The sequence below is a fragment of the Gracilinanus agilis genome, chromosome 3 (assembly GCF_016433145.1).
Source record: "Gracilinanus agilis isolate LMUSP501 chromosome 3, AgileGrace, whole genome shotgun sequence".
Taxonomy (NCBI): domain Eukaryota; kingdom Metazoa; phylum Chordata; class Mammalia; order Didelphimorphia; family Didelphidae; genus Gracilinanus; species Gracilinanus agilis.
In genome coordinates, this window is record NC_058132.1 from 91,025,364 (window position 1) to 91,041,105 (window position 15,742).

The window sequence follows — 15,742 nt, forward strand, 5'->3', positions numbered from 1 at the left end:
GAAGGGCTAATTTTAAAAGGCAAAGACTTCTTCTTGGAGGTAGTAGGGAGCCATCGGAGTTTATTGTATATGGGAGAGAGGTGACTTGATCATAACTGAACTTGGTAAGATCAGTTTGGTAGCCGAGTGAAGGAGAGATGGCAATGGGAAAAGATAAGAAAGTGTGTTTTTTATCAATTAGCAAACTATTTAAGGGAAATACAAACAGTGGTTATGTTTACGGATAAAGGATGCTGTAAAATAAGATACAGAAAGAGAAAGGAAAGAAAATGCATAATACTGTAACTTTTTGAACCACAAACAAAAAATGTTTAGTTTGCTTTTTAAGGCAGGTGATATTAAGTGCAAAATTGTATTTCCCTGTGGGTCCACTTTCCCTTCTGACAAAGAAACTATAAGAGACAGGGCAGTAGTAATAGATCTTGACACTGCAGCATTTCAGCGCTAGGTTCTCTTCTTCAGAAAGCTAAATGGTCTAGGCATGATAGGATGAAGGTCTGTCTCCCTATGTAAAAGTAGAAATGACAGGATGTGGCAACTGATTTGGATATGTAAAGAGGTCTGCCCTGTGCCTTTTCCCCTGAAACCTAGAAGACTCTCCCTTCCTCACCTCTACCCACCAACCTTTATGGCTTCATTCAAGATTCAGCTCAAATATCCCACTTTCTGGACCAGACCTTTCCCATCACCCTTTTACTCCCTTTCCCCTCTGTGACGAATCTAATGCTAAAATCAGGCTAACCTCAGGACAAACAGCCAGGCTCTATTATCCCCATTTGAATACTTACAGAGTTGTGAGTTAGGATATTACAGGTATTCAAATCTCTATTTCACAGATAATGAAACTGAGTCTTGGGCAGAGTAGGTAAAAAACCTTGGTCATGGAGCTACAACCACGTCACACGGACTGATTCAAACCCTTTACCTCTAATTGACTTTAAGTCCCCATAACAGGTCATCCCTCAATTTTCATAAGATCATTTCCCCAGGAGGAAACTTACCTTTGTTGTCTTTCTAGAAATCAGGAGCACAGCTGCAGCTGGAACCTACATTCTGAGCAGGGATCTCTCAAACTGAGCCGGTTGGGGGCTTTTTATACAGTGCGTTCCCCAGGGATCTCTCCTTTCTCAATCCAACCAGTTAGAAAGATATGAACTCACAACTTCGTAATAAGTAGCTCGATGGAAAAAATCTTTGTCCATCCTCACCAAAGACCACTTCCCAGGGCTTAAGGTTACCCTAGCAGCTCTAGACTGAGAGTCTCATTTAGTTACTTTAAAGCTGAGAGAACTTTCTGAGACAACAAAGTATTCATACCTCGGAAACAATGAAGAGAGTTTATTCCCTTGCTACTTTCTTGATCATACCAGTCTCCTAAATACTTACTAAGTGTAAACAGAGGGAGGCTTCAGTCTTCTTGGCAACGGAGATATTTTTATTGAATGTCCATATATTTCTGGAAGAGCTGACAACAAGATACCAGCAGTCTTCTGAGTAAGCCTACCAGGGCCCAGGATTCACTTTTTCTGATCTCTGGACCATCTACCAGAAGGGAGCCAAAGCATCCTCAGGAGACAGTCCCCGGGGCAGGAAAGTTACATGGGCCAGGCAACGAAGTCATGGCATCAAGAAGGAAGGTCCTAGAGAGACAAACAGAGAAGGAATGACTTCCCCAGGCTGAGGAAGAGTCCTGGACCAGGTACCAATGTTAGCTAGCTGGGTTTCTGGTGTGGGCGATAGGATTTAGATTTAGGAAATGAGCTACCCCAAAGCCTAGACACCTGAGGCAATAGAAAGAATCTGAAAGGCTAAATTTGCGTATCTTTTAATAAAGGTCAGCAGCCTTTCATACCTAGTACTGGCACATTTGCCCTATGTCTTTCCCAGACACAGTCATAATAATAATAATAATAATAATAATAACAACGAACATTTCCAAAGCACTTTGAGGTTTGCTAAAGGCTCTTTACACATGTGATTTCATTAGAACCTAACAACAACCCTGGGAGATTGGTGTTATTATACCCATTTTACAGATGGGGAAAGAGACTGAATGAGGTTAAATAATTTAAATAACTTGCTCAGGTTCTTATACCTACAGTCTTAAGCAAGATTGGAATTCAGGTGTTACGTATACTAAGACCAGCAATCTGTCACCACCTGCCTCAAATCTCTGCATTCTTGTAAGACCAACCCTGAATCTGGTTCTCAAGACCTGAATCTGCATCCAGGGTTTCTCCATTCTTCCCACGCTGTCCCACTTCCATTGGTAAGCACCAACAAGCTATGGGGCCATCACCAGCACCCCCAGAGACCCAATTACTCTTGTACTGTTAAATCAAATCTAGTCAAACCAATAAGCATTTATTAAGGCCTACTATGTGCCTGGCACTATGCTAGGCACTAGATTGCCCGTTAATCATTCAACAAACACAAGCCTTAAAAGTGCTTCCCCCAAACCCTCTGAAAAATAGGAGCTACAATTATTTCACTATAGTTTGATGGTCTAACAACTAGACATCTTTAACCATTCAATGGCTACTATTAGAAGGTTTCCCCAATCCCTATGAAAAAATGATCGCTGCTGTAACAACTATCAATCAATCAACAGGTTGGGAGGCTGAGAGTGCCACAATGGCTGAGGTGTAGATCAGCCACAGAAAGGAATTCAGCCCAGTGGTATTTAGAGGGAAGAAATTATCTGCAGGCCAGTAGTGTTTGGTCTTAAAAAATCCATATAAAATGAGAAATTATGTCCTAAAAAATCACTTCTCTAAGTGATAAAAACGCTGGGCAAGAGGAGCTACTTCAGGCTTCTCCAGACTTGATGGAAAGGCAGTTTTGTAGGCAAGGGTTTTCTTTGTTGTTGTTTCTTTACAAGCCATTATTGTTGTTTAAAAAAAAAAAAACACCTTACCTTCTGTCTTAGAACCAATACTGTGCCAGATCTGAGATCAGGAAGATATCTTCCTGACTCTAGGCCCCCCACTTTATCCACTATATCATCTAGTTTTTAAAACCTTTCATTATTTTTTTCTTTCAGTGTTGCATTAAATCTTTTCTTAGAAGCAGCTAGGTGGCTCAGTGGATAGAGAACCAGGATAGAGAAAGGAGGTCCTGGTTTTAAAATATGGCCTCAGACATTTCCCAGCTATGTGACCCTGGACAAGTCACCTAACTCCAATTGCTTATACCTTAAAGCTCTTCTGCTTTAGCAGCAATACTTATATCAATTCTAAGAAAAAAGGTAAGGATTAAAAAAAAAAAAGCTACCCCCAAAGGTCAATAAGAAAGGTGCTATAGAAAATTGTCCCTTGCTACTCCCCCCTCCAAAAAAAAAAATCAGTGTGAGAAGCTGTAAATACCACACTCTCTGGAATTCTTGCCTACCTATGAATTCACTTAGACAATAAATGAAGACAGTATAGTGAAGTAGAAAAAGCCTTGGAGACAGCTCAGAAAGAGAGAGACTGAGTTTGAATCTAGTTCTGCCATTTACCTAGGATTTTCAGCAAATCATCTAAACTCTTTCTGCTTCTCTGTGTCCTCATCAGTAAAATGAGGGAGGCTTTCCTAACATTTCTACATTTTTTTTTATATCTAGGACACTGTCTATGATGTTTTTATGATCTTTAAGTCAGCATTATACCCTTCTGTACACTGTGTGACAATGTTATTATTTGATGCATATTTAATTTTGTCAGTTGAGTTTATTTCAAGTTAGTGTGTCCTTGGATCCACCAAATTGGGGGAAGGGGGTCTTGGAAAAGGCTCCAAGAAGTACCAGTCATTTTGTCCAAGATGAACTTCATAGCCTTTAAACTGTCATGGACTGCCATGATGGGAACCATCACATCTCTGAAAAAGAAAAACGAATTAATAGTCTACAAGAAGGAGTTTGGTCAGCCTTTATTAAAAGGTTAACTGATGTTAACAAAGATTGTCCCATTGTCCTTCTATTGGTATTTGGAGCATGGCAGGGATCATGCCTTGTTAAACCCCAACCTTGAATTTCTCCCACCACCGTTGGTTGCCCCTTTTGTTTCTTTTCATGTGCTGCTAAAGGAATCTGAAGAAAGTGATCAATCCATATTAACCTGGTCCATTACATATTTCTTACATAACCTCAACAGGGCTCTCACTGCAGAAAGGCAATCCTTTCATATCTCTAATTTATTTTTTGTTCTACAGTAGTCTATTACAAACATTTTTATGCCTCTCAAGCCTCCAACAGCACTCCCCTCCCCCTGCCTTTTCCTTACCCATTCAGCTGATTGAATCCTTGGACATAGGTCCCTCTTTCTCCCTCCTCACCTCAAATAAATCTGATGTCTTCTCCCATTATCTCCTTTATCTTTTTTCCTTATGAAGAGGTGGACCTATTCTTTGGTAAGGGAAACCCTTCTATATGCACCTTTGATTTCAGTCCATCCTTTCCTTTGCAACAGATTATCCACTCAATTTTCCCCATTTTCCCTAATATTTGGCCTCTCCCTGCCTTTTGGCTCCTGAATTCTACTTACAAAGAGGCCCATGACTCCCCTATGATATATCATTTGATTTTCCCTAGGTGTTCATGACAATTCTCTTTCCTAGTTCTCTGAGGTGTCTGACTACTCTTTCTTATTCTCCTTGTTTGATTCTTCATCCAAATTCCCTACCCTTGGGACAGTGCCTGGCTCATAGCAAGTACTTACTAAATGATTATTAGTTAATTGACTGCCTGCTCAGTGTATAGGTAGGTTCTGCCAAGAAAGACAATCAGTCCTGAATCACTCCACTGTCTTTTGGAAGCTGGCTAAGGACTTCTCCAAGAATACAGGTACTCCCAATCTCACTAACTAAGACAGACCATGCAACATAATGATCCATATATCATAATCAAGATATCACTCCCCTACATACAGACTAGCAATTATTGGATATTTGACACTGTCAGCCTGTCTGGGTTAGGATATGAAAATCGTTGTTTTATAGATGAGGAAAATGAAATTTAAGAAGAGTAAGAAGATTGACCATAATCATGGAACCAGGATCACTAGGTACTGATTCAAATTCTTTATTTTTTTAAAAACCCTTACCAATACTGTGTATTGGCTCCAAGGCAGAAAAGTGGTAAGGGCTAGGCAATGGGGGTTAAGTAGCTTGCCCAGGGTCACACAGCTGGGAAGTATCTGAGGGCAGATTTGAACCCAGGACCTCCCATCTCTAGGCCTGGCTCTCAATCCATTGAGCTACCCAGTTGCCCCCTGCCATACCTCTTTAAACTAAGTCCCTAAACAGACCAGCTCTCAGTTTTCACAACTCTAAAAGAGAAAGGGAGAAAATATACTTTTTCTATCCTGCTAGGTGGCTTCTTAGTCAGGAATACAGCTGCAACTGGAATCTAGACTCTGAGGAGGAAACTTTCAAATGAGCCAGTAATGGGTTTTTATGTACTTTTTCCAGGGATCTCTTCCCTTTCCCATTGGCATATGAATAAAGTGTGAATTGCCACCCTAGTGATGAGTGTCAGAGTAGAAAAATTGTTTTGTTTCCCTTAACCAAGGAACACCCTTCAGTATTTGGATACCCTCTTCCCCAGTACTTAATTTAGTTACATTTAATTCCACACTTTCCAAGTATATCAAAATATCTAATCTTCAGACACAAAACTCCAAAGAATTAATCACATCAGTCTTCTAAGCACTTTCTAAGGGTAATGTACTTAAAGAGAGGCTCAAGTCTTCTTTGTAGCAAAAGAGCTTTTGACCAAATGATCACATATTTCTTCTACCCTGACAAAAGGGTCCCAATATCTGAGCAAGCCAAGAAGCTTCACTTTTTCTGATCTCTGCACTATATTAGAATCACTAGAAGGGACTCAAAGCATCCTCAGTAGCTACTGTCTTTGGAGCAGGGAACTAATACAGATCATGTGTGGTAGATGGAAGATGAAATGATGGAGGAATCAAAGGTTCAAGCTTCTGAGCACAGTATTTTATTAAGCAATATATGCCAAATGCATAACAAATTGGCACTCGTGGCCTTCTTCAGCTCTGGCATTGGACCCTAAATACCAGGGGAGACATTTTATGTATTTAAAACAATTAATCAAGTAAGACCAACTAATAGCATGATCTATACTATTACACATGTAAATCATTATCAGAATATTTGCCATCTCAGGGAGAAGGGAAGGGAAAGAAGGAGGGAGAAAAGGTGAAAATTTGGCTCAAACTTCAATTGAGGGAGGAAAATTAAATAGTCAATAATTTTTAAAATAATAATAGTAATAATAATTAACATTGCTTGACACTTTAAGGATTACTAAAAGGCTCTTTTCATCTATTTCTTTTAAACCTAACAAACCCTACAAGATAGCTATTCTTATATTCACTTTGCACATGAGAAAACAGGCTGAAAGAGATTAAGTTAAGAATCGGAAACAGATTGAAAGTCAGGTGGTCTAAGTACCAAGATCAGCACTCTGTCACCACCTAGCTTCCTCGAATCTCCTCTGCTTTTTAATAGGATCTGGCTCCCGTGACCTGAGCCTGCTTCCCATTTCTCCAGTCTATCACATTTCCATTAAGATGCACCAACAAATACTTGAGCCAATCCTAGCCAATATCTAGTCTCTGCCTGGGGCCTAGGTATAGCCTAGCAGAAAGTGGCATCACCTAGCAAAGGCACAATGGGCCCTGAGCCCTAAAAGCTGAACATCAAATAAGACCAGAGAGAACACTAATATGCATAATTTTTACTCTGATTTCTATCCCCCAGGAACTGCTAATATCACAACCTATAAAGTAAATGGAACCATGGGAGCAGTCACCCCAGAGCTGGCTTACTTTTTCCCTCCCAAGATGGAACCATGACCTGGGTCAATGCCAATCTATGGGTTAGGAGCCATTTCTTTCAATTAGTTACTGACTAGCCTCTGAAGACACCTAAAGTAAAAATCTCTTTTCTCAGCCAATTCCTTACTAATATGATCCCTGTGGCCTAGAACCCTCAGTGGTGCCAACTTGCTTGTTGGGGAATAACTGCCTTTTGTTATTGACACAGATGCTCCATTTGTCTCAGCTTTTCTTGGATACAGCCAACAGCATATTCTTTTACTGAGTGGTAAAAATATTTAGGCTAGCCTATGCAATTTTGCTCATCATTATTTTATATCTTATCTTCTAAATATCAGTTAGCTTCTCACCCAGGCAGAGAGAATCACCTAGTCAGGGATTTATTCTCTTATTTTCTTGGTACAGATTTATATTTTGCTTTTATAATAAAGAATTTTTAAAATGAAAAATAAAAAGAGGAAAAGGAAGATGTCCTTATTTTTTTTTATTTATTTTTAAACCCTTGCCTTCCATCTTAGAATCAATACTGTGTATTGGGTCCAAGGCAGAAGAGTAGTAAGGGCTAGGCAAAGGGGGTTAAGTGACTTGCCCAGGGTCGCAGAGCTAGGAAGTATCTGAGGTCGGATTTGAACCCAGGACCTCCAATCTCTGGGCCTGACTCTCAATCCACTGAGCCACCCAGTTGCCCCCCTAGATGCCCTGATTCTTGATATTTACTCTATAAAACTGATTCAAGTCCCAGTTCTATATTAGGAAACAAACAACATAATATGGAAAAAATGAAAGACCCAGGCTACAAGGTGCCTGGCATATAGTAAGTACTTAGTGCCTGTTGTATCCACTATGAGTCCTCTATGCTTTCCTTCTATGATGGATTATAACCTGGGCTAAATCCTGTATAGGGCTGTTATGAGTAAAGTCAGACAATCAGTATTTATTAAGCATCTTCTATGGTAGTGGTTCCTAAACCTTTTTTGGCCTACCGCCCCCTTTCCAGAAAAAAATATTATTTAGTGCCGCCTAGAAATTATGAAACTATTTATTGAACTCAGAATAGAATGTAATACAAAAAAAGTGTGGCCATCACTGCTCCTCCTGGATCGCTGCAGCACCCACCAGGGGGCGGTAGCCCCCACTTTGGGAATCACTGGTCTATGGGAAAGGCACAGTGTTAATACATGTCTATACTGGTCTATCTGTTTACAAGTCTTTCTCACACACTCCAAGAGGCAGAAAGCACTTCAGAGATCACTTTGGTCAATATAGAACAGGCCAAGAAGAACTTTTTAATCCTAACAATAAACTCCAAGCAGAGGCAAATCTACTACATTCTGGGTTTTATCCTTGCTATTTCCTTTGCAGGTTAAAAATTCACAATTCCTGCCTGAGTTGGCATGTTTTCCAGCCTTCTCACCAGCCCACTTGTCCTTTTAGATGTGCTCCATGGAGTTTTCCTTCTTTGAAGTGATGATGTTCAACTGTGCTGGCTTCTCTTTGAACCAATTTTGAGGTTTTCTTGGCAGATACTGGAGTGGCTTACCATTTCTTCTGCAGCTCATTTTATAGATGAGGAACTAAGGCAAACAGGATGAAATGACTTGCCCAGGGTCACACAGCTAGTAAGTGTTTGAAGCTGGATTTGAATTCAAGAAGATGAATTTCCATGATTCCAAACACTGGACAACCTAACTGCCCTTCCTCTAAGTAGGTTATACTTAGTAGGTGCTTTGTTGGCTGCTGTGCTGAATTGATCAAGGTCATAAACTTCCTCTTCCTGGTGTCTGTGGAGAGAGCTCTTTGATGCATTTAGAAGAGTTTTAGAGTTAAATGTTAATTAAATCAGGTGCCAGAGCAGAGAGCTGAGAGGATAACCAAGCACTGAAATGTAATGATTGATGAGGGAGAAGTTAGGGATGTTTCTACTATTCTCCTCCTGATGAGGCTGGATTTAAGTGAAAGGGAAAAGAGAACCCTGGAAGGAAAAGTAATACAAAATCCCAGTAATAGCTCAGTTTGAGAAGTCTCCTATCAGGATCCAGGTTCCAGCTGGAGTTGTGTTCCTGACTGAAAGGATATCAAAGGTAGGTTTTCTCCTGAGTGACTGCTTTTTTTCTTGCAGATTTCGGAAAACTGAGAACAGGCTTTTTAAGGGGAATTGGAGGAAATAGCATATGGGGTTTATATCCGTGTCTGTAACAGTCATGGCTCCATGGCCACAGTCAAGTTTCTTACACTGCCTAAACCTCAGTTTCCTCGTCTATAAACTGGTGACTTTAATGCCTGCAATATCTTTATTCACTCAGGCTGTTAATATCAACTATCCAGAAATTGGCAGGAAACAGGTTGTGAGGTTAGCTTGAAGACACCATTTAGATCAAGTCCACTCAGAAAGGAAGCAATGTTTTTCTTCTGATCCACGATTATGTTGGTCTAGACCAGCAGTGGTGAACATTTTAAAGATCAGATGCCCAAACTGCACCTTTAAGCTGCCTGTGAGCCCGAAAGAGCTGATGGAGGAACTATTCCCATTGGGCTATAGTGCAGGGCATCTGAACATTGTCCTCAGGTGTGGTGGAGAGGAGGAAAAGAGTAGACCCCTCTGGCATGATGGGACACTTGGGCCACATGTTCCACAACATGGGTAGACTATCTTGGCAAGGGAAAATGGTGAACGCTCAGCTCCCAGAGAGGCCCCAAGCTAGAATCCAAAAGAAACTGGAGTATACAACACTGAAATCTTTCCTTGAAAAACCTTACCTCTGCACTCAGTAGGTAATCAGTCAACATACATTTCTCAAGCACTTATGTGCCAGGCACTCTGTTAAATTCAGGAGACTTCAATGAAGAACCAGATAAGGAGACTGAGAAGGAGCAGTCAGGAGAACTAGGAGAGAGCATTGTCATCGAAACCTATTCAGCATTAGGTAAGATTTTGTTAAGGATGGAGGATTCATGTATGGGCTGGTTTGTAGTCAGAAGGCAGGGAGCCAGTAGAGAGGTAGGAGAAGATCAGAGAGTAGGGATAGGAGAGTAGACGAGATGTTACATAAGGAAGGTATGTAATGGGGATAATTTGAGGAAAGGTGTGTGGTACAAGGGAATTTGAAAGGAGGTTGTCAGAGACTTGCTAAGTGAGTAATCTAGGTTACAGGTAGGCTGGGATTAAGGAGATTCAGGATATAATATGGCTGAAGTCAGGAGTATAACACAGAAGGGAACCAGAGATCTTCAGGGAGAGGAGAAATTAAACTAAACAGACAAACAGCAGGCTTTACAGACTGGGACTTAGACTCAAACACAGGCTGAGGGAAATAGACTAAACTGAAATTAACAAACAGTGTTTAGTTAATTTCACAGGAAGGGACTTGTTTTGAAGTTACACCTTCCTTCAAGATGGATAGCCCGGCTTCCCTTCAAGCCCAGAGTATGTTGGTTCTTTCCCTCTTCTTCCCTCTCCTAATAACTAACTGAAAAATTATACTAATAGGTCTGTTGAAACACAAAAGGGTTTATTATTTTTAAAGGATGATTTGTCAGGAAAGTGGATTGAGGAAAGCCCTAACAGTTGTCTCAGGAACCTCAGGTGGGGGAAGGGAGGCAGAGATGGAGTCTGAGTAAGGACCTGCCTTTAACTCAGCTTACAAAATGCTCTTGATATCTAAAGGGAATAAATGATGACTGACTAGTTTCTCTATATCTAATACTGTCAAATATTAATTAACCCTTCACAGATTTGAACTCCTCTCTAATTACTCTCCTTATTAACTTCACAGACATGCAAGGTAAAGGAGGGAAGGTAGGAAATAATATTGGGAAGGAAGATATAAAGGGTTTATCCAAAATAACAATTTCTTAAATAAATATTTCAAAGCTAGGCTAAATTTCAATTCTACAGATAGGTAAGGAAGCAGCTCAGTTGGTTAGACAACCTCTCTCCACGGGAGACCCAAACCAACTGTCTCTTCCCTCAGGATTCCAAACCCCTAACTGCTTTAGAACTCAGCCAAAGCTTGAAAAAACTATATGACCCCCTCTCCTGTTCCTGGCACCTTTTCTGGATCTCTCGAATCCGCCTCACATTCTCCTTCTCATAGTTTTTTGGGTCTTTCCTCTTGGAGCAGGGCTCCCTGTCCAGCGAGACTTCCTGGAGCTGCAGCAGAACACCCACCCATGTCCCGCTGAGATGCAGGGCAGATTCGAGGGGCAGGCTGGTCGAGGGGGGTGCCCTGACAGGGGGGCTCCAGGCCTAGCATTAGTATAAAAGATGTGTGAAAGAAAATTCTTGGTTCTCTTTGTCTATTCTGAGTTTACATTTGTGAAAAGGGAATCCTTGTTTTCTTTGCCTAGTTGAAGTTAAAATTTTGGTTAACAATAATTTAAGTATCCCTACTTAGTACTTCCATAGATTGTGAAGACAGGATTAACTCTCCTTTGGCTACTTTTTGACTGAATCAACACAAGCTTGAAAGAGGCGGAGGAGCTCATAAACAACTTAGTGAATTCACATTCTACTTGTGTTAGGTGAGAAGCCAGTAAGGTACTTGAAGAGCTCCACCCTTTTTTCTAACTCAAACAGCCAGAAACTTTTTTAATTCTTTTAAGAGTTCACACAGTCAGAAATGTGTGAATCCAAAGGTGACAACTCAGAAACCTGTGCATCCTAGGAGGAGAGTTAACACCTTTAGAGGTGAGAAGTCAATCCCACAGACACTACCCCTGGGCAGGGCTGGACAATTTGGAGGCTGTGATTGGCCCCTGTAAAAAGGGGCAGGGACAGGAAAGCACCATAAAAGCCATGAAATCCTTGGACTGGGGGCAGTCTCCTGAAGTTGAGTCTAGTGGAGAGTGTCTCCTGGAGATAGTCTTCAAGGGAACTTCACTGGAGGCTGCTGCCTGGATCCTGGCTTCAACTTAGATTCTGACTCCTGGACTACTTGTTTGGGTGAGTGAAAAGGGCTGACTACTTTCCTAGTTTTTAAGAGATTAGCTTCCCTCTTGGAGGAGGCCTCAGAGTTATTCACTACAGGTCCTCCTGACTGAGGACTAGTATAGGTATTTTCTCTAACCTCTCTCACATTTCTCTACTTTGTTGTTTCCCCTCTAATTTGGTAAAAAAATTTCTAACTTGAGATATAATAACTTCGGTGGCCACTTTATTTCACAGAAGTCCAACCACTAAATTTAACCTTAAGCAGAGAGGGTTCCCTTGGCTAGAAGGGCCACCTCTCAATGAGAAACAGAGTACAGGAAATAACGGGGAAGATAGCTAATTGAGAAGAAATGAGAAGGGAAGAGGGAGGTCTATCCATGGCCTCATTTTTTTTTCAATGAAGTATTAAGTGAAATCCTCAATTCAGAGGATGGGGAAAGGAGGTCCTGGGGGAGCCTTGAAAGTGAATTAAAATGTTTGGAATCACTGCTGTGGTTATGGAATTGTAAGTCAATTAGAGAGATGCAAAAGGATTGCCTTTCTGCAACACCAAGATATAATGGACCCAGTGAACTTAGTTTGGAGACTTTCTCCAATTTCATTTAGTCACACAAAAAGCAAAGTTGGAAGCCTTGTTGAGAGACACCTAAGGCTGGGATATGACCAGGCATGATCCCCAATAGAACAAGGAGGCAAGGCATTCAAACAAAAGGATCAGGTAATAGATATCCTTGAACTTATTAAGTATTATCCTTGAACTAAGCTGGCAGTCTCTGCCCTTTCAGTTATTAAAAAGTCTCCCCAAGCTGTTCTACTAGATCTTCTTGTAGCCAACCAAAAGGCTTTTCTCCACCACAGATGTGCTATTTTTCAGTGTTGCAGCCTAACAATCATGAAGGTTATTTTGGCTTCCTGAGGATTCTTCTCCCATTTGGGTATATCCAGGTACATATAATGGATCAGGAAACTGGGAAACTTAGCTGGCAATGCTCCATATGAGTCCATGTGCTCCTTTTATTACCATAAAATAAAACCCAGGACTACTGGCTCAGGTTGAGAGGTCCCTGCTCAGAACCTAGAGCCCAGCTGGAGCTGTGTTTCTGACTGAGAAAGCTCCCAGCAGCATAGCACAGGTAGGTTTCCTCCTGGGGAAATGCTTTTTTCCCCTTCCTATCTGTGAAAATTGAGAGCTGGCCTGTGGAGGGGCCTTGGAGTCACTAAAGGTATGGGGTGCTTGTGACATGGATATAATTCCATGACCATAGTCCAGTTTCTCACTCTGTCTAAACTTCAGTTTTCTCATCTATAAGATGGGCATCTTAATACCCGTAATATCCTAATTCAAGCAGGCTGTCTGGATCAAATGGGATGATTCATGGAGACTAGCAATAGATCTGAAGGGGAGAAATGTGCTGATTCTAATTCAGTGCCATATTGGTCTGAACACTCTTGGGTATATGGCAGGCAGGAGTTACATTCTGGGGATAGAGAGGCTCCATCTAAATTCTGATGGCTGTCCCATTATTGGGGGGTAGGGGAAGAAGGATCCCAAGGTTTACAGCCAAGGCTCAGCCCCTTTGCCACCAATGTCCAGTTCCACAATGGGCATAAATGGCACTTATCCAAGAAAACCCACTTATCCCAATCAGCATTAAAACAGAAATCAGAGAAAGTATTCATAGGAGAATAAAGATACCAGATAACACAGAGTGGAAGCTCTCTCTCCATCCAGAGTGAGGTAACTCAGATATCAGCCAAGGAGTGTGTAATTAGAATCTATTACCCTAAAAACTATGACTTCCCAGCACCCCACCTTCCCTCTCACGTTAAGTGCTGATGTAGGGAGGATATAAGTTTGGTGTAGCCCCATCTCTAGCTCTTCTTCTCTTCCTGAGGTGGGCCTTTTAAACAGGCAAGGAGAGCTTGATCCTGTGGTCTTATTTTGTTAGATAATTACTGTTTTATTCCTTTACTTCTAGTGATTATTAATAAACTTTATAAAATATGACACTTGGAGTATTGGACATTAATTTAGATCCTACAGGAGCAGGTCCCCAAAGTACAGCAAGCTGGAGATAAAGAGGGACATGAGACTCTCACTTCTTTCCATGCCTTTCCAGGATCTTTTCTTTTAGCAGCTTGAGGTGGGGCAGGCAGGCCTTATCTACCTCCTCTCTTGAGGCTGAGAGCCAGAAGTTCCCAAAATGACTCAAGTCTTCCAAAAGGACTCCAAGAAAATTGGAAGCTCTCTTTGCTCTTGACAACCCCACGCACACATGGCAGGACATTCACCTCCACCACTAAAGAGAGTCCCATAGCAACCCATGAGGAAAATATAATGAAAGGCTTCCTTTAATGCTTTAAAAAATTAAAGCAAAGGGGCAGCTGCGTAGCTCAGTGGAGTGAGAGTCAGGCCTAGAGACAGGAGGTCCTAGGTTCAAATCTGGCCTCAGCCACTTCCCAGCTGTGTGACCCTGGGCAAGTCACTTGACCCCCATTGCCCACCCTTACCACTCTTCCACCTATGAGACAATACACCAAAGTACAAGGGTTAAAAAAAGATCAAAGCAAAGAAAAAATATAATATTTTATTGCTTTTCATTGTGATGTTTTCCACTTAATTTTGCTCAGAGTTGGAGATCGCTTGACTCTCCTCACTCTTCAGACACTCTGACTTCCTTTTCTTCCCTTTCACGCTGCAAGTCCCAGAAAAAGGAATGGACACTAGTTGCTACCTCTTTCACATCTGTAAGCTATGTTTGAGCTATCCCACAGAAAAAAAACTGAAGAAAACAAGGGATCCCCTTCTCAGTGATTTAGCAGCAAAGGGTGGGGGCAGAGCAGATAGCCTGGCTATCAGATAAAGGGGAAGGCATCAGGGGAACACCTCCCTACCACATAGTGCAGGAAGATTAAGGCCAACAGCCACTGCCTGGGCCCAGATTGTCATTTTGACCAATTAAAGCTCCTTTGACATTAACCTTTCTCTCTGCAGGTGTAAGTGGAGAAATAGAAATCATTGCCTCAGGACCTGACACATCACTCTGGGAATTTGTACTAAAGGAGCCCATACCCAGATCATTTCAATGGAAAATCTCATGAAAGAGTCATGGGCCCTGACTTTGGATTATGAAGATTATCAAGAATTATACCTTCTTCTAGGGGTACATTCAATACCATCCTTCTCTGTATGCCACCGAACAAGTTTTTACTTCTACAAACTTCTACCCAAATTGATCCTAGCTATTGTGCTTTTCTTAATTGTTTTGTTTCAATGGCTAATCATCCAGATTCCCTTTTTTGGTGATCTAACACCAACACCGTGAAATTCGAGCATGTATCCTTGGACTTTGTACAAATTATGGTCTATTAAGGACTAATGAAAGACTTCAAAAAAATGAAATAATGAGAAACACAATTATATTTTTTTCTTGTTTTAAATCAAGATGTTGTCCACATAATTTTGTTCAAATTTTGAAACCATTAGACTGCACTCTCTGCTCAAATGCTCCATCCTCAATTTGGAATGAAGACAGTAAGTGAAAACAGGAATTGAGGCAATTGAGTGAGCCACACTAACTCTATCTCTGCATCTAGCTCAGTTTCCTTTCTATTCAATTATGGTTCTAGCCCAAATTCTGTCTTGTGAGAAAATTTTATTCAGTTTTGGGAATTGGAAGAAAAGTTTATTGCATTATTTAACCTGATCCTGCATGGCTGGGAAACCAGATCACCTCCAGTACCTGCTATTTAGAGATGTTTGACCATACCTGGGTTATGCTGAACAGAAACCCAGACTGATAATGCAGTCATGCAAGGAGTTTTCTCTCATAATGGTCCATCTCAAGCAATCCATATGTCTTATCTGAAAACCAGCCCCTACTGATCCAATCAGTTGTTTGCCCTGTTCCTTTGGTTCTTTACAGACTTGGGAGGAGTGAGACATCTCTTTTCCTGAATTCAGGCACTT